At 45.5% G+C, this 23622-nt stretch overlaps 1 protein-coding gene across 3 annotated transcripts in view; it reads right to left on the bottom strand.

Annotated features, from left to right (window-relative positions):
• Positions 1-23622, bottom strand: part of fstl4 (follistatin-like 4) — a 385930-nt gene that overhangs the window by 301569 nt on the left and 60739 nt on the right. Inside the window, exon 1 of one of the 3 annotated variants that reach the window (XM_067424769.1) lies at positions 1289-1490. The exons of 1 other annotated variant lie outside the window; for it this stretch is intronic. The gene's annotated coding sequence lies outside the window, so the exon portion shown is untranslated. Of the gene's footprint in view, positions 1-1288; positions 1491-23622 lie in introns of those variants that run through there. One more of the 3 variants, XM_067424767.1, reaches the window with a different exon arrangement.

Below are 23622 nucleotides of genomic sequence, written 5' to 3'. Positions count from 1 at the left end.
GACACAGATGACAAAAATAATGCTATAACCAATAAACATGTAACCAACTAGAGCAAAACACTTTCCCAGCAGCACTTCAACAATACTTTACATGGAGCCGATACTCTTCTCAAATATAATATCACTTAACAGTTGCTTTATCAGGTTTGCATTAATTTCCTCTTAAAGTATCAGTTTAAATCATAACTGCATTCGGTCATAAACAGTTGCAAGTATGAAACGATCATTTGTTATAATGTTAAAATAAATACAGAATATTATAACAATGTTTAATACATTGCTATATAATAAACCAGGTAAAAATAGCAACAGAAGGATGTTTTATTGTTATAAATGAGCACTGCAAAAAATACTTACTTAGAAAAAATAATCTTATTTCAGTTTGGGACAGAAACAAGAAACAAGATTTTAAACACATAATTATGCTTGTTTTAAGCAAAACACTTGCTTAAAATATCTTATGTCATTTAACTTATCTTGATTTAGATGCATTTAAACAAGAGAAAAAGAAGTGCCTTGTTTGAGTGATCTTGTTTTGGGGGGGAAATAACTTAAAATGAAGAGAGTTTTTGCATAAAATAAACAAAATAATCTGCCAGTGGAGTAAGAAAAATGATCTTGTTTTCTGTTTGAATTAAGATTATTTTTCTTACTCCACTGGCAGATAATTTTTCTTATTTTACGTAAAAACTCACTTGTCTAGTAAATGCTTCTTCTTCTTTTTAAAGAATCTTTAGATGTTTGGACTAGAAACAAGAGAAAAATACAAAGTTAGAAAAGCATTTTATTTTTATTTATTTTTTGCTTTGAACGTTAAAATAATAACAACATTTTATAACTCTATAATACAAAAACACACTTTCTGATGAAACACGAGTTGTAATAAGTGCATGTCCGGTCAGATATCCTGTTGTGCGTGCGGGTGTGTGTGTGTGAGAGAGAGAGAGAGAGAGAGAGAGAGAGAGAGAGAGAGAGAGAGAGAGAGAGAGAGAGAGAGAGAGAGAGAGAGAGGTATAGACCTCATGTTTGGGCATCACAACCGCTCCGCGCGCGCCTCTGATGCTCAGAAGTGCTGTCTAAACAAGAGACATAAACCCTGAAAGCACACAGCGAGTGTCCAGTAAAAACTCGTGCTAATGTAGGCTAATCAATACAAGCAAAAGGCATAACGCACGGACATTATTCCAGTTCGCACGCAGAAGCGACCGCGCTCGCGCTTTATAATGTTCGGTTGAGACCTGATCACACACACACACACACACAGAATAAAGTGATTGTAGCTCGTTACCTGTCGTGTTCCTGCGCGGAGACAGAAATGCTGCGGTCAATGTGCGCTATAGCTGTCCAGAGACTTCACCTCACAGTCCACGCGAACGGAAGAACACACGCGCTCTCGCTCACTCCATCCTTCAACTGAGAGTGACCCGTTATCCCAGCTCACCCTATTTCATCTGCGCTCTCTCTCTCTCTCTCTCTCTCTCTCTCTCTCTCTCTCTCTCTCTCTCTCTCTCTCTCTCTCTCTCTCTCTCTCTCTCTAACACACACACGCGCGCGCGCGCGCACACACACACTCCCTGCGACGTCACACAGCAGCGCATATATAACACACACACGCACTGTCGACTGCACTACTGCCACACTCATGTGCGAACAGAAACACTTCACACATGAGATGCTACTACAGTCACCACGCTGAAGTCATGTGTGTGTGTGTGTAACAGTGCTGTACTAACAATAATAATCAATAAAAACAACCTGTTTTTTATAACACCCACAGTGTGTGATCGTTGGGAAATATGTTTTTATTGAACATTATGGAGCAACATATTGTGTGTGAAAATAAATCATAAAAGTGGTTTATTTTGTTTAAAAATCTTATAAGTGAATGATGTGGTGAGGGGGGCCTTTACCCCTACCGACACTAATACTTCAGCTAAAATCATATGTTTTAGGTAATAGTTCATACAATCACTTTAGCAAAGTTTGCACTATATTCAATCTATTTTGATATATATGATATATAAAATATATTTTTGTTCAATAAATACTGACATTAAAATATGTTCATTTTAAAAATACAATACAATATGAAAAATTGTATAGATATCATATAGATAAATAGTTAAAGTAGTAACAAATAAATATATTTTATTATATGATATTTTATTATATTAATATCATGTTTTAAGGCAGCAGCTATCTGCACTAAGTGGAAATTGTGATGTATTATGTTTACACCATGTAAAAGTAGCAGTGTAAATATTAATTAGATGCTATTTATATTTTATTTTGACAGATACATACTATTTGCACCTCAGTATTGTTGTAAATTAACACGATGCAATAATAACAGAGTAAATAATAATAATGATTAAAATGATTAAATGGATGCTGTCTTAATAGAACAATAAAAGCCCTCCTGACCCCTACAATCTCCATTAAATATTTATATTATTATTAAATATTTTGTTAGGCACTTTATTTACACTTTTAGACAATGTTCTTAATTTTTATTTAAAGTAAATGCCTTTCCGATGGGATATGTGATGGGAAAAGGGAGAAGAGCAAGTTCTGCAAAATATGAACCTGCATCATTCACGTCAAAACTAAGTTCCATTAGCCTTGCGCTCCACTGACTACGCCACTGAAGACATTTCTTTGACATTGTTGGGCAGAGTTAGTGCAAATAGTGCTTGCCAAAAAGGTGTGCTATTTGCACATGGTGTAAAAACACACTCCGTGTTTGACAGTGTACCGGAGGCCAGCTAGTCTTGCTTTGAGAAAAATAATAACGAAAAAAGAAGTGAGTTTGTGCTTAAAATTAACTAAATAATCTACCAGTGGGAAAAGAAAAATAAACTTGTTTTCTGTTTGAATTAAGAATATTTTTCTTTCCCCACTGTCAGATTATTTTGCTTATTTTATGGCATGGCATGGATAAATCCACACCCGCCCGTACCCGCGGTGCGTTAAACCGCATCTGACCCGTTTTCTGACATGGAGCACTAATTAAAATCCGCCCGACCCGACTCGACCCACTATAAATAGAACCGACAGCCGACCCGCACCCAAAATAAAATCAGTTTATCATATAACATTATATAGGCCTACACATTTATTGCCAGGTCATACAAAAGTAATTACAGCACCGCCCCACGTCTTTAAAATTCGAACACATTGTTTTCAATGAACGTACGCACACAGGTGGCGGCATTCGGCGCCTGTCCGCGGTGACTCAGGAAGTTGTTCAAAATCCTGCGGCGCCAATTTAGGCCTACTGATTTCACCCTGTGCTACAAGATGCACACATCGTGCAGCTCTTCTGTCAGAAGTGGATTCAAAACTGAGCTCGCGCGTAGGCTATAATGTGTGCGGCCGGCGCTGAGCTTCACGTCCGGTGGGATTTTTTGAAAGTGAGAGAATTCTGGGAGGGCGCGACCCGCACCTGTATCCGACACAGTTGGATGTTTTTCACCCGTTTCAGCAAAATTTGCGGGTAAAATACTTTGCGGGGAAAGATTGCTGAGAAAGTGTTATTGTACCGAGTTGTTGAGAGCGCGAGTTTATTTTGTTTGTATCTGAGAGCTCTGAATAAACACGAGTGAACTTTGCAATGTTATTTCTCTCAAAAATGCTTTCACCATGACTAACAACAAACACGACATCGACATGAATACAGTAAGAGCTTTTGTAGAGCATAACAGCGTTATTTATTATAACGGCAGTTTGGACAAGTGTGCACTGCAGATATACATGTGATTGACAGATGTCTAGGCACAGATCCACTATCTAATCAATATACTAATCTGGATACGGACCGGATCCGGCTGACAATATCATGTGTTGTAAGCGTGTTTAGGAACTGGTCCACCATCTGATCTGGATACTGCCCAGATCCGACTGACTACATAATGCGTTGTGGTCTTGTCTAGGCACAGGTCCTCCATTTAATCTGGATACAGACTGGATCTGGCTGACGACAGCATGCGCCGTGGTTGTGTTTAGGTGCAGTTCCACAATCTGATCTGTATACGGCCAAGATCCGTCTGATGACATCATGCATTGTGGTCATGCCTAGGCACAGGTCCACCATCGGATCTGGATAAGGCCCAGATCCGGTTGACTAAATCATGCATTGTGGTCGTATCTAGGCACAGGTCCACCAACTAATCTGGATACGGACCGGATACAGCCGACTACATCATGCGTTGTGGTCGTGTCTAGGCACATGTCCACCATCTAATCTGGATACGGCCTGGATCCAGCAAACTACATCATGTGTTATGGTCATGTCTAGGCACAGGTACTTTATTTGATCTGGATACGGACGGATCCGGTTGACTACATCAAGCATTGTGGTCGTGTCTAGGCAGAGGTCTACCAACTAATCTGGATACGGACCGGACCTAGCAGACAATAGTGTTGTAGTACTCGAGATCGGTCTTGGTCTCGAGACCGGTCTCGAGACCACTTTTTAAAGGTCTTGGTCTCGTCTCGGTATTGACCGCATTTTTACTCGGTCTCGTCTCGGTCTCGGGCGAAGATGACTCGGGATTTTGTCTCAAGACCGGTCAAGACCACAGCTGAAGGCATATAAAGAGCAGAGAACTCCACCCTGCGCGCACTCTCGCTGTCTTCAAAATAAGCAGATAAGCTCTCTCTGATACTTCACATATTAAGCTAAATCAAAAGTTCAGAAAACCGAATCCATGTTGAACGTTGCGCGTTCGGACAACTGTTTTGAAGTACCGCTCGGTGTGAATTGCGCTCAAAAAACGTTTGACCAGCTAAACAGCTGACATAAATCATACATTAAATAAACAGGAAACAATTTCTATCCAGTTATGAAGTGTTTTCTGTGTGACAAACCTTCCGCGATGTTCTAACAGCCGTGATTCACACACAACGGGTCTGCTAATGTCCGATTCACGACCAAATGACTCATTTGAATCGAATCATTTTAACGACGGTAATAAGAACTGATCTGTTCAACAATGAACTGAACGAATCAGTTTAATCATTTACTCAGAACACCTCAGAAATGAGAACACAAGTGCGCTTACCCAATTTAGCAAGAGTGGAGAGTAAGAATTATTAGTTTTAACTATCCACAGTATTTCAGCTTATGTATGTTGAATGTGTAGTAAAATAAATAGTCTAAAATCATTTAGTTTAGACTGGAGTGAGGTGAAAACAGAACAAAGTTGTTTGTTAGCTAGCTGATCATTTTATTAAATTGTATATGGCAGAAAATATGGCTATTTGTAAACTGTTAATGCTATTTCTAATATTGATATGATTATATACCAAAACAATTCAACCTATTGGAACAAAAGAAACATCAAGATAAGAGATCATACATAATATGAGATATAAACATAAGATAATAAAAAATGATTGTTTCGTTGCATTTAAAAAAAAAAAATGGTGTGTGTGTGTGTGTGTGTGTAGGTCTGTCAGCCACCACCAAAGACCATTTTTGACCCAGGAAAAACCCTGCACATGTGAGATATTTGTTAAATCAAACTGTAGTTAATCAAAAAATGCAAGTACAGGGTTTCTTTTCCTTGTTGTTGCACAATAAAGCTGCACAATAACATTTTCAATTTGTAAATGAAAAATATGTACATATATAAAATAATTAGCTTAAGCAGCATACTAATGCATATCTGTATGATACATATTCCACCTCCTGCTATTCACATTCATTTAAGACATAATGGACTGTGTCTGAGATTAATACCTCATTGAGATTAGCACTCTTAGGGAACTTTGAGTTTTAAAATGGGATTGAGCACTTTTCACAAAACAAAACACAAAACTCTGTCAGTTTGGTGTTTGTGTCCACCATAGACTGTAAACAATATGGACACGTCGTCTTCAGTGCCTCCCATTGACGAAAAGTTAAGTGTTATTTGCTTATAGAAGAAAAATATTAATTCCCACAAAGCTGCAATGCCTTTTGATTATTTGATCAAAACTTCTCTCATGGTACACTTACACACCGACACATACGAGAGAAGTGCCAATCATATGCATATTCCACATTTTATCATAAGTGTGGGGACATGCATTGGTCTCGGTCTTGACTCGGTCTCGGCCTGTCTTGGTCTTGACTCGGTCTCGGCCCTTCAAAGTCTTGGTCTTGTCTTGGTCTCGGCCCTTCAAAGTCTTGGTCTCGGCCCTTCAAAGTCTTGGTCTTGTCTTGGTGTAATGATGTCGTCCTTGGCTGGACTTGAACCCGGGTCTCTGGTGTTCTAAGTGTGGCGTGTTCTCCACTGAGCTATCTCTCAGATAATGGAACCCAAGAGCAGAAGAGTAAAGAGTCAAGAGACTTGAGTCTTCCAAAAAATAAAAATAGTCTTTACTTGAGAAACCAAAGCACAAAGTACAAAGTAACAAGGAAAGCAGAGCTTCCAAAAACAGAGAAACAAAAATAGACACAAGGGTCAAAAAAGGTTACAATAAGGCTCAAAAACTTATCTTGAGATCTGGAGACTGTAGGCTGGGGAACATAGGCTCAAGACTGAACACTATGGCAGGGTACAAGCACACTTATAAAGGGCAAGACACAGGTGAAGGGAATCAGGGCTAACAAGGAGTGTTCCGAGTATAATTAAATACACTAGCGCCATCTGCAGGAGTGGAGAGCACTGAGCCTGTAGTTAAAGTGCCATCTGGAGACCTGGAGGGAGCATGACAGGGAAGCTTAAGGAGGGCGCCCCCTGCAGGCTAGGAGTGGAACAGCAGCCTAGAATTGGATCTTTACAGGAGCCCCTTCCCTAGGAACGGCACCTGACGTTCTTCTAACGGTTCCCTTTGGCTTGTCGAAACTCTGAGATGAGAGTCGGGTCCAAAATATCTCGAGCAGGAATCCAGGACCGCTCCTCTGGGCCAAAGCCCTCCCAGTCCACAAGGTATTGAACCTTCCCCCGAACCATTCGAGAATCCATCAGCCTGCGGACCGTGTAAGCTGGCTGGCCATCAATGATGCGAGGTGCTTGGGCGGGTTTCCTAGCTGGAGACATAGTAGAACAAACAACAGGTTTTAAACGGGAAACATGAAAAGTGGGATGGATCTTCATGGACCTGGGAAGAAGGAGTCGATAGGAAACTGGGTTAATCTTCTTTAGGATCTTGAAAGGGCCAATGTATCGTGGGGCTAGCTTGCGGGACTCCACCCGCAATGGAAGGTCTCTGGTTGAGAGCCAAACCCTTTGTCCCGCTCGAAGTGTGGGTCCTACCCTTCTGTGTCGGTTTGCCTGCCTCCGTTGTTGTTGGGCAGCCCTCAATAAGGCAATACGTGCTCTTTGCCAGGAACGCCGGCACCGACGGAACAGCTGTGTGGCTGCTGGAACATCATCCTCTGGCTCCTGTCCAGGAAATAGAGGGGGAGGGAAACCATACTGACACTCAAAAGGGGACATACCTAGTGATGAATGGTAAAGGGTATTATGTGCAAATTCAGCCCACATTAAATGAGAGCTCCATGTGGATTGGTTGTCTGCAACCAGGCACCTCAGAGTCTTTTCAATTTCTTGATTTACCCTCTCAGTTTGGCCATTTGACTGGGGGTGGAAGCCGGAGGACAGGCTGATGGAAGATCCGATGAGTCGGCCAAACGCCTTCCAGAACCGGGAAGTAAACTGCGGGCCCCGATCAGAAACCATATCCTGGGGGAAACCGTGAATCCTGAACACATGCTTCATCAATAGTTCTGCCGTTTGGCTAGCTGTGGGAAGCTTGGACAAAGGTAGGAGGTGACAAGTCTTAGAGAATCTGTCTACCACTACAAGGATTACCGTGTTTCCTTGAGACTGTGGTAAGCCTGTAATGAAGTCCAAGAAAATGTGGGACCAAGGGCGTCTTGGTATGGGCAGCGGGTGCAGCAGGCCATGAGGGTGGGTCCTAGGCTCCTTGTTCTGAGCACAGACAGCACAATTGGCAACAAAAGCCCGGACGTCTCTCTGCAATCTAGGCCACCAGAATCTTCTCTGAATGTGCTTGCATGTCTTAGTGATCCCAGGGTGTCCAGAAGGGAGAGAAGAGTGAGCCCACTGTAGAACCTTAGAACGAAGAAGGTTAGGAACAAAGAGACACCCTGGAGGGCCATTACCTGGACCTGGCTGCTGCCGTTGGGCCCTCTTAATTGCTGTTTCAATATCCCATTGAATGGGAGCTACCACTCTGGAAGTGGGGAGAATGGGTTCTGGACAACACTCCACCTCTGGTGGTTCAAACTGCCTTGAGAGTGCGTCTGGCTTGAGATTCTTAGAACCTGGACGATAGGAGAGAGTAAAATTAAACCGATTAAAAAAAAGGGACCATCGGGCTTGTCGGGCATTCAATCTCTTTGCCTGCTGGATGTAAGTGAGATTTTTGTGGTCCGTCCAGATGAGAAATGGCTGTTTGGCCCCCTCCAGCCAGTGCCTCCACTCCTCTAAAGCCATCTTAACAGCCAGCAGCTCCCGGTTCCCAATGTCATAATTTCTCTGTGTTGAGGTAAGCTGACGAGAGAAGAAGGCACATGGGTGAAGCTTGTTGTCGCACTTACTTCTCTGTGATAAGACAGCGCCTACTCCCACATCAGAGGCATCCACCTCTAACACAAAAGGGAGTTCTGGATCAGGGAGGGTTAAGATTGGGGAAGATGTAAAGAGCTGTTTTAGTTTGTTGAAGGCGTGATCTGCTCTGCTGGTCCACACAAATAGCCTAATTGAACTCCTGGTCAATGCAGAAAGAGGCTCGGCAACAGAACTGAAGTTTCTAATGAATCTTCTATAAAAATTGGAAAAGCCCAAAAAGCGCTGTACCTGCTTCACTGAAGTTGGTCGAGGCCAATCCAAAACTGCTTCTATCTTGCCTGGATCCATTTGAAGGCTGCCCTTTGATACGGTGAAGCCAAGGAAGGACACTTCTGGAACATGAAATTCACTCTTCTCCAACTTTACATAAAGCTTATGTTTCAGTAGCTGGGCCAGGACCTGTTTGACCTGCTGAACATGCTCTTCGTAGTTCCGGGAGAAAATTAAAATATCATCCAGATAGACAAACACAAATATATTCAGCATTTCTCGGAGAACATCGTTAATAAAGGCTTGGAAGACAGCTGGTGCATTGACAAGGCCAAACGGCATTACCTGGTATTCGTAGTGGCCTGTCGGGGTGTTGAACGCCATCTTCCACTCATCCCCCTCACGGATTCTAACTAGATGGTACGCATTACGAAGGTCAAGTTTGGTAAAGATAGTAGCCCCTTGCAGGATTTCAAAAGCTGTGGACATAAGAGGGAGAGGGTACCGGTTCTTGATGGTTATACGGTTTAAACCCCGATAGTCTATGCAAGGTCGGAGACCCCCGTCCTTCTTTTCAACAAAGAAAAAGCCGGCCCCTGCAGGTGAGGTGGATGGACGGATGAATCCACTGTCCAAGGCTTCTTTGAGATATTTGTCCATGGCTAATCTCTCAGGGCCAGAGAGGGAATAGAGCCTTCCACGTGGTGGGCAAGTACCAGGAACTAATTCAATAGTACAGTCATAAGCTCTATGAGGTGGTAGTGTGGCAGCTTGGGTCTTACTGAAGACTTCCTTGAGGTCCGCATACTCCTGGGGGACTCGGGATAACTCGGGACAATGAGCAAGAGACTTGGTAGCAGTTGGCTCCATTTCGGGAACGGCCATGACTTCTGTGGAATGGGTCTCAGAAATAAATGCAGATCTCCCCCTGGAGAGGTCTAGTGAGGGTTCTGATAATGTCTCTAAGAGCTTGGAAGAATGGCAGAAGGCATTACCTAAAACTTGGCAGTCAGTTCCCCAGGTTCTAACGACTCCTTTGGACCAGTCAATGTGTGGGTTGTGTAACGTCAGCCAAGGGAAGCCGAGAATTAGAGGAAGTTTAGGAGAATGAATCAGGAAGAACTGTATCCATTCCTGATGTTGCCCCACTCGTAGCTGGAGAGGTGGAGTACATTGACTGACTTCTCCTGAACCCAGAGGACTGCCATCAACTGCTGTGATGTTAAGGGGTTTCTGGAGAATTGCTGGCTTGATAGCGAGTCTCTTGGCCATCTCATAGTCCATAAAACTCCCAGCAGCTCCAGAGTCAACAAAAGCACATACTTGGTGATGATGGTTACCCTGAGTGACAGTAGCTTGGATTGTCAGACCTGAGGCTGCCGAGCAGGGGATCGTTCCTATTCTCGTCCTGGCACCCCTCCTCCTGGGCGAGAGTTGGCTTTTCCCGACAACTCAGGACAGGCAAATCGAAAGTGACCAGGCTTACCACAGCAGAGACAACATTTCTCCCTTATTCGTCGATTTCGCTCGGCTTGGGAAATTCTGGTTCCGCCCAGCTGCATGGGCTCCTCTGGGGCACTAGGAGATAACGACAGCTTAACAGCGCTGGCTGACTCGAAAAATCTAGTCTCCTGTTGTCGCTCCTGTTGGCGTTCCCTGAGCCGAAGATCTACCCGGATAGCCACATCAATAAGGGACTCGAGGTCAGGCGCAGGGTCTCGGAAGGCTAGCTCATCCTTGATATCGGGAGACAAAGCATGGTGAAAAGTAGCCTTCAAAGCACGTTGATCCCACCCACTCTCTGAAGCAAGAGTGCGAAACTCTATAGCGAACTCTGCTGCACTTCGAGTACCTTGAGAGAGGTTGAGCAGGCGGTGGTCCACATCCCCTCTGCTGGCTGAGTGGTGAAAAACTCTTTTCATCTCAGAAATGAAATCCTGGCAGTTAGTTGTTACTGGAGACTTCTGGTCCCACAAAGCAGAGGCCCAGTCCAAAGCCTTGCCGGTTAGGAGTGTAATCATATAGGCTACCTTACTATTCTCAGTAGGAAAGCTGCTGGGTTGAAGCTGGAAGGCCAGGGTACACTGGGTAATAAACCCTCTGCATCTCTCTGGACTGCCATCAAACCTCTCTGGTGCTGGTAACTTGGGCTCTGATGGGAATGGAAACATGGACATCTCTGGAGGATCAGGGGATGATTGCGGTTCTTGAGGTGAAGAGGCTTGAGACTGGAGACTCAAAATATGGAGAATCTCTGACAGCGCCTGGTCATGCCGCTGTATGGTTGCTGCTTGATCTGAGAGGGCTGCCAAAATACGATCCACATTAGAGGGTGGTGAAGGTCCTTCTGCTGGGCTCGCTTCCATGGTTCAGTCTTGCTGTAATGATGTCGTCCTTGGCTGGACTTGAACCCGGGTCTCTGGTGTTCTAAGTGTGGCGTGTTCTCCACTGAGCTATCTCTCAGATAATGGAACCCAAGAGCAGAAGAGTAAAGAGTCAAGAGACTTGAGTCTTCCAAAAAATAAAAATAGTCTTTACTTGAGAAACCAAAGCACAAAGTACAAAGTAACAAGGAAAGCAGAGCTTCCAAAAACAGAGAAACAAAAATAGACACAAGGGTCAAAAAAAGGTTACAATAAGGCTCAAAAACTTATCTTGAGATCTGGAGACTGTAGGCTGGGGAACATAGGCTCAAGACTGAACACTATGGCAGGGTACAAGCACACTTATAAAGGGCAAGACACAGGTGAAGGGAATCAGGGCTAACAAGGAGTGTTCCGAGTATAATTAAATACACTAGCGCCATCTGCAGGAGTGGAGAGCACTGAGCCTGTAGTTAAAGTGCCATCTGGAGACCTTGAGGGAGCATGACAGGGAAGCTTAAGGAGGGCGCCCCCTGCAGGCTAGGAGTGGAACAGCAGCCTAGAATTTGATCTTTACACTTGGTCTCGGTTTAGGTGGTCTTGACTACAACACTAGCTGACAACATCATGTGTTATAAGTGTGTTTAGGCGCTGGTCCACCATCTGATCTGGATACTGCCCAGATCTGGCTGACTACATCATGCGTTATGGTCGTGTCTAGGCACAGGTCCTTCATTTGATCTGGATACGGACGGAACCGGTTGACTACATCATGTGTCGTGGTTGTGTCTAGGCACAGGTTCCTCATTTGATCTGGATACGGACCTGATCTGGCTGACGACATCATACGTCGTAGTTGTGTTTAGGTGCAGTTCCACCATCTGATCTGGATAAGGCCCAGATCCGGTTGACTGCATCATGCATAGTGGTCGTATCTAGACACAGGTCCACCAACTAATCTTGATACGGACCGGATCCAGCTGACTACATCATGCGTTTTGGTCGTGTCTAGCCACATGTCCACCATCTAATCTGGATACGGCCTGGATCTAGCAGACTACATCATGCGTTGTGGTCGTGTCTAAGCACAGGTCCTTTATATCTGATCTGAATACAGACCGGATCTGGCTGACTACATCATGTGTTGTGGTCATGTTTAAGCACTGCTCAAAAATCTAATCTGGATCCGGCCCAGATCCGGCTGACTACATCATGTATTGTGGTTGTTTCTAGGCACAGGTCCTTCATTTGATCTGGATATGGACCAGATCCAGCTGACAACATCATGCGCCATGATTGTGTTTAGGCACAGGTCCACCATCTGATCTGGATACTGCCACTATCCAGGTGACTACATCATGCGTTGTGGTCATGTCTAGGCACAGGTCCACCATCTGATCTTGATTCTGCCCAGATCCGTTGACTACATCATGCATTGTGGTCATGTGTAGACACAAGTCCACCAACTAATCTGTATACGGACAAAATCAAGCTGACTACATCTTGCGTTGTGGTCGTGTCTAGGAACAGGTCCTTCATTTGATCTGGATACGACCGGATCCACCTGATGACATCATGCGTTGTGGTCGTGTCTAGGCACAGGTCCACCAACTAATCTGGATACGGACCGAATCCAGCAGACTATATCTTGCGTTGTGGTCGTGTCTAGGAACAGGTCCTTCATTTGATCTGGATACGGACCGGATCCGGCTGACAACATCATGCGTCGTGGTCGTGTTTAGATGCAGGTCAACCATCTGATCTGGATACGGCCCGGATCAGGCTGACTACATCATGCGTTGTGGTTATGTCTGGGCACAGGTCCACCATATGATCTGGATATGGCCCAGATCCGGTTGACTACATCATGCGTTGTCGTTGTGTCTAGCCACAGGTCCACCAACTAATCTGGATACGGACTGGATCCAGCTGACTACATTGTGCGTTGTGCTCGTGTTTAGGCGCTAGTCCACCATCTGATCTGGATACTGCCCAGATCTGGCAGACTACATCATGCGTTGTGGTCGTGTCTTGTCACAGGTCTGACATTTGATCTGGAAATGGACTGTATCCGGATTACGACATCACGCGTCATGGTTGTGTTTAGGTGCAGGTCCACCATCTGATCTGAATACTGCCCAGATCCGGGTGACTACACCATGCGTTGTGGTCGTGTCTATGCACAGGTCCACCATCCAATCTTGATACTGCCCAGATCCGGTTGACTACATTATCCATTGTGGTCGTGTTTAGACAGGCTCCGCCTGACGACGTAATGCGTTGTGGTAGTGTTTAGGCTCAGGTCCTTGATTTGATCTGGATTCAGACCAGATCCGGCTGACTACATCATGCGTTTTTGGTCTTGTCTAGGTGCAGGTGTTCCGTCTGATCTCAATATAGCCCGGATACGGCTGACTACATCATATATGTTGTGGTCGTGTCTAGGTGCAGGTCCTCCATCAGATCTAGATACGGCAAGGATCCAGCTGACTTCATCATGTGTTGTGGTTATGTCTAGGCGCAGGTCCACCATCTGATCTGCATATGGCCTAAATCTGGCCGTGAGGTCACTGCCTTTTCTAGCATTTTTGACAAAAAAGGGATTGGCCTGCAAATGACTTATTCTGTAGGATCAATTTGCATTTTTTAATAAGAGGTTTAATAATTAGAATATATTTTTTTAATACAACATATACACATTAACCTGCCATTCATCTCCTTCACTGCTCACCCTATCCTCTTTGCTCACTGGCATCTCAATAAACTGTCATATTTACCATCTCCTGTCCCCCTTGTCTCTGTTCTGTAACAACTAAATTGTATTTATGCATTTATTTATTCACTTTTGAGCATGGACCTGAAAATTAAATTCTGAAAAAATAAATCTGGAATTCTTTGGACTGAAGTTTGAGACTGAAGTTTGGTCTCTTTTTAAAGATGACAAAAGTAAAAAAATAAATAAATAAAAAAGTTTTACATTTATTATGAAAATTGCACAAAATACCATTTTCAAATTTTATATGTAATATATATTTTTACAGAACCAGTTTTACTCAAAAACTATAAATCTTAAGTTGTGTTCTAAATTGGAGTTGAAAAAAAGCTTTCAGTCAGTTTGTTTGGCTGCAGTACCAAATGCTTCCACTAGATGAAATTTACCTCCCATTCATTTCTAATGTGCAAATTTTTGACCGCCAACAATACAAGTGTCATAATATTTTCTAGGACTCTTTCAAATTATGTCCATGAAGTTTTGTACCATTCTGATTAAGTATAAAATTCAAATCTTTTTTTTTTCTTTTTTATACAATTTTCTAGTAAAAAAATATTGATCAGCATCAAAAGGTTAAAATGGTTTTGACCATGGTATTTGGGCATGACTGAAACAATAGTGGCTCAAAATCGTATAGTTATAAATGTTGTGTAAAAACCCATTTGTCTTTGGTAACTAACTATGGAGTGAGAAAAAATATCCTGCCATATATTTTATAATCTGAAGTAATGGCACAAATAAATAACTACACAAGCAGTCACATCATACGATACATAAAATAATGTTAAAAAGCCTTTGAGTGCACATGCGCAACAGAAGAGTGTGTCTGCTTGGCTTCAGCTTTACTGTTTCAAAGGCAGAGAGGAGGTGACACAGTTACAGGCGATAATACAGGGTAAGCCATCAAAGTTGCATGTGTGTCTGAAATATTCATGCCCAATGTAACATTCATCACAAAAGAGAAAGAGCTTTATTAGTGCTGCAGCCAATTGATTCCATGGAAGACTGCAAAACGGCAAAGCAAGTGATGCAAGTGACTGGATGGCACTGTTTGATTCAGGCAGCAGTATTCAGCAACACAATTAACGTAGCGGCTTGAGGATGCTCTCCTCTAATTACTGCAACACTGTCAAAAACTTGCATTAATAACCCATTAACAACCAGATCTGCAGATCTTCTTTAGATTTTAAAGAAAACAGTCAGTGGAGTCCAGGCACATGGGAAGAGAATGACCACATAGCAGAGCAGATTGCTGAATGTAAAATGCCTTTTTAAGGACGCTGAGTTGAATGACGCTCATTATGTTATCCTAAGCATTTTAGCACCACTCATGACCTGCATTTGATCACATCCGGGGCGAATCCTCATTTTCCAAGTTTTCCAAGGCCTTGAAAATGGGTTGTTCAAAAGAAAAAAGGACCCACTTTATGTTAGGTGGCCTTAACTACGGTGTACTAACATTTTAATTAATAATTTAATACAATGCACTTTATGTGTACATACATGTTTTTACATTGTACTTACATTTTTAAAATGACCTGCATGTAATTACATCTGTAATTAATTTCTGTTGCATTTATAATTACACTGTTGACACTTCCCTTACACCTAACCCTACCCTTAAAGGGGTACTTCAGCGCTGGGAAGATGAATCTGTATTTAAACTGGGTCATCAATGTAGTAGAAATGTGAAATTATTTTTGAATTTGGTGCCTTCTAGACTGAGAAAAGACAGAAAATGTATTCTTGTCTCATGGGGATGAAAAACTACAATTTCCAGAATGCTTCACTGCCCTGTGAGACCATTCCCAAAGCCACTGCTACTGGATTACTGTGACTGAGTTGGAGAAGACACTACAATTAAAAACTGAACGTGTCTGTTCAATATAATGAGTGAGTCGCCACGCGAGTATCACAGCACTGAGCACTAACTGCAGGAGTCAGATTACATTTAATGTCATAAATGAGCTGATGAGCTCTCGTGATGAGAGCTGAGGTAATCGCGACTACACTCGCGGCATACATTCACAACACGAGTTCAGTCTGGCGCAAGAAAACACTTCAGTCTGCCTTTGCAAGCTATCGGAAGCTGAAATATATTGTCCTGGTATCACTGTCCATTTTCCAGAAAATTCCAGTAATTGCGACTACACTCGCGGCATACATTCACAACACGATTTTCTCCGAGGTGTTTTTTGTTTACCACTCTTTTTCCTGACTTTCAGAGGAGCAATATCATCAATTACACTCTTAACTTTTGAGTTAAAGAAGTCAAGGAGAAAATCAACAGAGTCTGCAGATATGCTTGGTGTTAGAGATATAGCCTTCATAAACAGCACATTAGTGTTCTCATTTTAGCATCTCTTTTTGACAGAGACAGATCTAGCTTCAATGGCAGGAGAGATTGATATATCAAAGAAAATACAAAACTGATCAGACAGTGCCACATCCTTAATAACAATCTGTCACGTTACACACAAAGGAAAAGGTGCGAGGACTCAAGTGCAGAGAAAGATAATTTATTACAAAATAAACATAAACTCAAAACAAAACCCACGAGGGGGAAAAACACACAATAGAATAATAAAATATAAACTTAAACAAACCAACAGAATCACAGGGAGAACGGGAGACGCAGACATTACACAAGGATCCAACCCAGACTGACAAACACAAGGAGCTTAAAAAGGGAAGAAATCAAGAGGGAACAGGTGGGAGAAATCAACACTAATCAGATAACAAGGGGGAGGGATCAGACAATGACAGGAGCACATGCAAGACATGACAAAACCCACATGTGCACACAAGACAGGACAGGCATGTGACATTACCCCCTCCTTAAGGAGCGGCTACCAGACGCTCCACTAGGGACGGGCGGGACAGACCAGGGGGGACGGGAGGGACACACCAGGGCGGGACGAGAGGGACAGACCAGGGCGGGACGGGAGGGACAGACCAGGGCGGGACGGGAGGGACAGACCAGGGCGGGACGGGAGGGACAGACCAGGGGTGGCGCGGGAGGGACAGACCAGGGGGGGGCGCGGGAGGGACAGACCAGGGGGGGCGCGGGAGGGACAGACCAGGGGGGGGCGCGGGAGGGACAGACCAGGGGGGGGCGCGGGAGGGACAGACCAGGGGGGGCGCGGGAGGGACAGACCAGGGGGGGCGCGGGAGGGACAGACCAGGGGGGGCGCGGGAGGGACAGACCAGGGGGGCACGGGAGGGACAGACCAGGGGGGCACGGGAGGGACAGACCAGGGGGGCACGGGAGGGACAGACCAGGGGGGCACGGGAGGGACAGACCAGGAAGGAACAGACAAGGGAGGGGTAAACAAGGGAGGGACAAGGAAAACAAAAAGTTCAGGAGGCCATGGTGGCCCACAAAGTTCGAATGGCCAGGGCGGCCCGCCGAGTTCGGGAGGCCCACTGAGTTCAAGCGGCCGGGGCGGCCCGGAGAGTTCAGGCAGCCAGGGCGGCGCGGGTAGAGCAGGGCGGGGAGGCGCGGGCAGAGCAGGGCGGGGAGGCGCGGGCAGAGCAGAACTCCTGGGTGGTGCGGCCAGTGCAGGGAGCGCCAGGGAGGTGCGGCGAGAGCAGGACGCCTCAGCGGCGCACGGAGAGCAGGACGCCTCAGCGGCGCACGGAGAGCAGGACGCCTCAGCGGCGCACGGAGAGCAGGACGCCTCAGCGGCGCACGGAGAGCAGGACGCCTCAGCGGCGCACGGAGAGCAGGACGCCTCAGCGGCGCACGGAGAGCAGGACGCCTCAGCGGCGCACGGAGAGCAGGACGCCTCAGCGGCGCACGGAGAGCAGGACGCCTCAGCGGCGCACGGAGAGCAGGACGCCTCAGCGGCGCACGGAGAGCAGGACGCCTCAGCGGCGCACGGAGAGCAGGACGCCTCAGCGGCGCACGGAGAGCAGGACGCCTCAGCGGCGCAGGGAGAGCAGGACGCCTCAGCGGCGAAGGGAGAGCAGGACGCCTCAGCGGCGCAGGCAGGGCGTTGGGGAAACTTCTCCAGTCCAGCAGTATCCACCAGCACTGGGACCACCGGAATACGATCTGCTGGCATTGGGACCACCGGAACATGATCTGCCGGAACTGGGACCACCGGAACACGATCCACCAGCACAGGGACCACCGGAACACGATCCACCGGCACAGGGACCACCGGAACACGATCCGCCGGAACTGGGACCACCGGAACTGCCTCCGGGGCTTCGGATAAAGCCCTGTGCTCCTTCCACGCATGCAGGACTGCCACCACAAAGCATCCCATCACAGCCCTCCAGGCCGTTTCCGGACTCGGGACCACCGGAACGGAGTCCACCGGCACAGGGACCACCGGAAAACGATCCACCGGCACAGGGACCACCGGAACACGATCCACCGGCACAGGGACCACCGAAGCACGATCCACCGGCACAGGGACCACCGGAGCACGATCCACCGGCACAGGGACCACCGGAACACGATCCACCGGCACAGGGACCACCGGAACACGATCCACCGGCACTGGGACCACCGGAACACGATCCACCGGCACTGGGACCACCGGAACACGATCCACCGGCACTGGGACCACCGGAACACGATCCACCGGCACTGGGACCACCGGAACACGATCCACCGGCACTGGGACCACCGGAACACGATCCACCGGAACACGATCCACCGGCACAGGGACCACCGGAACTGGGACCACCGGAACACGATCCACCGGAACTGGGACCACCGGAGTTGTGGATGACACCCTGTGCTTCTCCCAAGCATGCAGGACTGCCACCACAAAGCCTCCCATAACAGCCCTCCAGGCCATGTCTGGACTCGGGATTCCCGGACTCGGGACCCCCGGGACTGGCACCGAGGGAGAACTTCTCTGCTGAGTCCTCATTGTAGGGTTGGATCCTTCTGTCACGTCACAAACAAAGGAAGGGGTGCAAGGACTCAAGTGCAGAAAATGTTAATTTATTATAAAATAAAACATAAACTCAAAACAACAACCCACGAGGGGGAAAAACACATAATAGAATAATAAAAATACAAACTTAAACAAACCAACAGAATCACGGGGAGGACGGAAGACGCAGACATTACACAAGGATCCAACCCAGACTGACAAACACAAGGAGCTTATAAAGGGAAGAAATCAAGAGGGAACAGGTGGGAGAAATCAACACTAATCAGATAACAAGGGGGAGGGATCAGACAATGACAGGAGCACATGCAAGACATGACAAAACCCACATGTGCACACAAGACAGGACAGGCATGTGACACAATCAATGAAATGTTTAGACCCTTACTGATAAGTAAATCTAGAGTGTGTGCATGATTGTGTGTGGGTCCATGTATATGGTGTGTCAAATCAAAAGTGTTAAGAACAGTCATGAGTTCTTTTGTTTTACTGGATTCAGCATTGTCTTTGCAAAACCCCAACAACAGCAAAACAGTCAAACTCTGAGGAAATTGTTGATAACAGTTCTGTAAAGTCCTCAATAAAGGCTGGAGAGTATTTCAGAGGCCTGTAAATAATGATAAGCAGGATGTGTGGAGCACCTTTTAACACCATGCCCAGATATTTAAGAGACAAATAGTCACCAAATGATACTTGCTTACATTGATAGACCTCTTTAAAGAGAGCAGCAACACTTCCTCTTCTCCTAACCGCTCTGCAGACACTTATAAAAGTAAAGTTAAGAGGGGCTGTTTCATTGAGGACTGTTGCACTGCAGTTTTCTTCTAGCCATGTTTCCTTTAGAAGCAAAAAATCTAGGTCGTTAGTGGTTATTAAGTCGTTGACTAGAAATGATTTTTTTTGTTAAGTGAAAAGATGTTTAAAAGTGCTAACTTAATGGTATTCATCCCCCCCCCCACATTAATCTTAGTTTGACAAGTAACAGGCAGCAGATTAGATGGGTTTGCTACACGGCCTGACAAGACCTTAGGCTTTCTATCACGTAACAGAATAGAAATAGAGAAAGAGACAGGCACACTGGGTTCCCACTTGTTCTGTAAACATTTGATAAAGTTACTGTTATCATAGCGGGGACCATCAATAAGAACTGGTACCAGTTGTTTTTGGTTCACCCACTACAGATGGAGGAGGGTGTTGGCCCTGGTGTTGTGACTGAAGAAATCTCACAGGAATAGGGGGAGGGCGAGCTGGGCCAATTGGCTTTGGTGATTGTGTGGCTCAACGCTTTTTGGTTGACATCTTAGGGCTCGCAGCAATCAAGTGTGATAGTCTGGTTCCAACATGAACCAGCTCCTCCTTTTTTCTCTGAGAAGCTCAGAAGCGGGGATGCTGGGAAGGGGAATAACACATGTTGCTCTGATGTTATCGGAAGCTGAAATATATTGTCCTGGTATCACTGTCCATTTTCCAGAAAATCATCTTTTGGTGCTGAATCTTGGAGTAGATCTAATCCATCACAGTCTGTCTGGGGTGAGCTCTTTACTCTGTGGGCAGGGCTCAGCTGGGAGTGTATCTGTGAGCAGTGGTTGTTGTGGTTGCGTGGTGTTATCATTTTTTTCTTGTGGGATGTGTCAACCGCATGTCCATTCAGCTGCTGAAATGAAGTCCTGTGGTTGTTCATACTCTGTACAGGTGTGTATGTGTGTGTCATCCAGGTTAAGTGGGTTAACACACACAGCTGATGAATGATGGAGGGAAAATAGATATTGTCCTTTACCACTCTTGCGCCAAGGTTGTTTGGGTGAAGGACATTTGATGTAAACAGTTGTCTCTGACTCCAGAAGAAATTAAAGTTGTCCATAAAGTTCACTCCCTTCATGAAGCCATGCATTAAGCATTAAGCACAAGCAACCGCGAGAACCTATTTGTTCTTCTTGCTGGCAGTGGTCCACTGATGAACGGCTGAACTTTCAGTTGTATAAGTGTTTCAAAAAGTTAATTAAAATCCCTCTTAATGAGTCTGACTGCCCTCTCTGAATATCGTTTTTCCCCACATGAATGATAAGTCGATATGCAGTCTTATGTTTCATCAAGATGTTCTGAATTTGCCTGTTTACATCAGAAAGTGTTGCTTGTGGAAGGCAGCATGTAGTTGCATCCCTGCTGCTAATGTTTTTACTGTGGAGTCACCCACTATCAGAGTACTGGGATTGGCTGCGCTCTAAGCTGAGGGCCGCGGACTGCTCGACCTTAAGCACCTGTTAGCATCAGTGTTTGCTGCGGGGCAATTCAGTCTGTGTTCGATCACATTCATCACGTTTGGGGATTCCTTACCCACATTCATTAATACTTCAAATCTGTTTTTACGATGTATTGGCGGTAGTAGGAAACCAGTATTTGCAATCCTTGTTTCTGGGGTGGAGCATGCTACTGCTAGCCTGACGTGGTCATACTCAATTCTAGTCAGAATATGAGTCTGAAACTACTCCATTCTCGATTGGGCTGTGATTATGGGCTGTGATTATGAGGCGTGTTTCAACCGAACCAGGAAAGACATCAATTGGATAGACCAAGGTTCGGTTGAAACACGCCTCATAATCACATCCCAATGGCGCAAACCAATCAGAGCAACGAAGCGATGCATTGTCAAATGTCAACAGACAGAGCTCAACTGCACTGTGTTGCCAAGTCCGTGTTTTTTCCCACGGTTGTTTTCTATGTCCACGGGTTGAAGCGACTATTATGTGATATCCATGAGTGCGAATTTTAGCTGGCAAGCATACCAAAATAACACACATTTTACCCCCAAATGCCATTTCCCCCCCGGAGAACCCTCAGAGAATTGTAGGGCTAGTAATTGGCGGATTTTGTTCTAAAAACTTGGCAACCCTTTCTCCACACGCACTGGAATAAACGATATTTGCCGGTGTTGTAAAAAAATAAAATAATTTATTGATACACAGAGCACTTACCCAACATGATCATCATCTTTGAGAGAAATTATGAAGGTGACTGCAGATACAAACAAGCTCTCCGTTTAGGATTCGAGTAAATATAATCCAAGCTCCTTTGATGACGTGCATGATTACGTTACAGTTTATCATCTGTCAGTCATCGTCTAAAGCCCGCCCTGATGATCTCATTGGTCCGAACAGTTTCTGTTCAGAGATAATTACTCCTCTATGGAGCGAGGCCAGACCGAACTGCCCGACCTAAAAATGTTGTGGGCGGGGCTATATTCGTCTGGCATCCAGGCTATGCTACTGCTGCAAAATGTGATGCTTGTGACAGTCTGATGTATCGAGTGCCTTTGGGTCTTGCCCCCTTTTTGTGCCATTGGTTGGTGTGCTGATCAGTTACTTGTTTCTCAACCTTTAGATTAAATGATGAGATAAAATATAGAAATGATAAAGCAAATCGGAGAAATAAGCAAGAGCGTCGGAACAGTAGCTAAGCAGGAAGTAGCTTTAGCCTAGTTTACCCTTAAACTTACCCATACCACCACACCTGTCCCAAACGTTACCCTTAAAGTAACCCACACCACTAGCCTAGAAATCTAGACGCACCCTAGCGGCAGCAAATTTAATTTGCCCGCAAGTGTGGTCTAGCAACTCTCAATTCCTATCTGAGCTGTATTCCTCAGAATCTGGACGGCCCAATCACATCGTGTAGGTAGGCTATAGAGTCGGCGGGCGGGGCCATAATGACGACGGCCGAGTTGCGTTTGCGTGCTTCTAGTAACAAAGTCTTCTAGTAAACACAGAAACTGGCGAACGGCGGCAGTCTTTCGAATCAGCTCTGCCCGCACCTCCGGAAGACTTGGAGTTAAGCTTTCCTCTGAGAAAAGAACAAAGAGCGGCACTGAAGTCATTCTTAAAAAGGGAAGATGTGTTCGGAGTTTAGCCGACCGGATACGGCGAATGTTTAATCAGTCAGAGAGCTCCTCTTCACCGTCGTTGCTCCGGTTGGTGTACCGCTATCCTATCGCATGCAGAGGGAGTTTGAAAGACAACCGTTTATCCCGCCCCTCAGATTGAGCCCTGTCTATGGTGAGTTTCCAGACCAAACATCTTGATGTTGGTCTGGCTTGTCAGGCTACCACACCACCACACCTGTCACAAAATGTACTCTTAAACGTACTCATACCACCACACCTGTCACAAAATGTACTCTTAAACGTACTCATACCACCACACCTGTCCCTTACTTTACCCTTAAACTTACCCACACCACCACACCTGTCGCTAACTTTACCCTTAAACTGACCCACACCACCACACCTGTCTCTAACTTTACCCTTAAACTGACCCACACCACAGCACCTGACCCTAACTCTACTCTTAAACTGACCCACACCACCACACCACCACACCTGTCCCTAACTTTACTCTTAAACTTGCCCATACCACCACACCTGTCCCTAACTTTACCCTTAAACTTACCCACACTACCACACCTGTCCCTTACTTTACCCTTAAAATTACCCATACCACCACACCGGTCCCTTACTTTACCCTTAAACTGACCCACACCACCACACCTGACCCTAACTCTACCCTTAAACTGACCCACACCACCACACCTGTCCCTAACTCTACCCTTAAACTGACCCACACCACCACATCTGTCCCTAACTTTACCCTTAAACTGACCCACACCACCACACCTGTCCCTAACTCTACCCTTAAACTGACCCACACCCCCACACTTGACCCTAACTCTACCCTTAAACTGACCACACCACCACACCTGTCCCCAACTTTACCCTTAAACTGACC

This window comes from Pseudorasbora parva, chromosome 18 (genome assembly GCF_024679245.1).
Source record: "Pseudorasbora parva isolate DD20220531a chromosome 18, ASM2467924v1, whole genome shotgun sequence".
Taxonomy (NCBI): domain Eukaryota; kingdom Metazoa; phylum Chordata; class Actinopteri; order Cypriniformes; family Gobionidae; genus Pseudorasbora; species Pseudorasbora parva.
The sequence above is the reverse complement of the archived record's forward strand: the minus strand, read 5'-3'. Positions and strand labels throughout refer to the sequence as shown.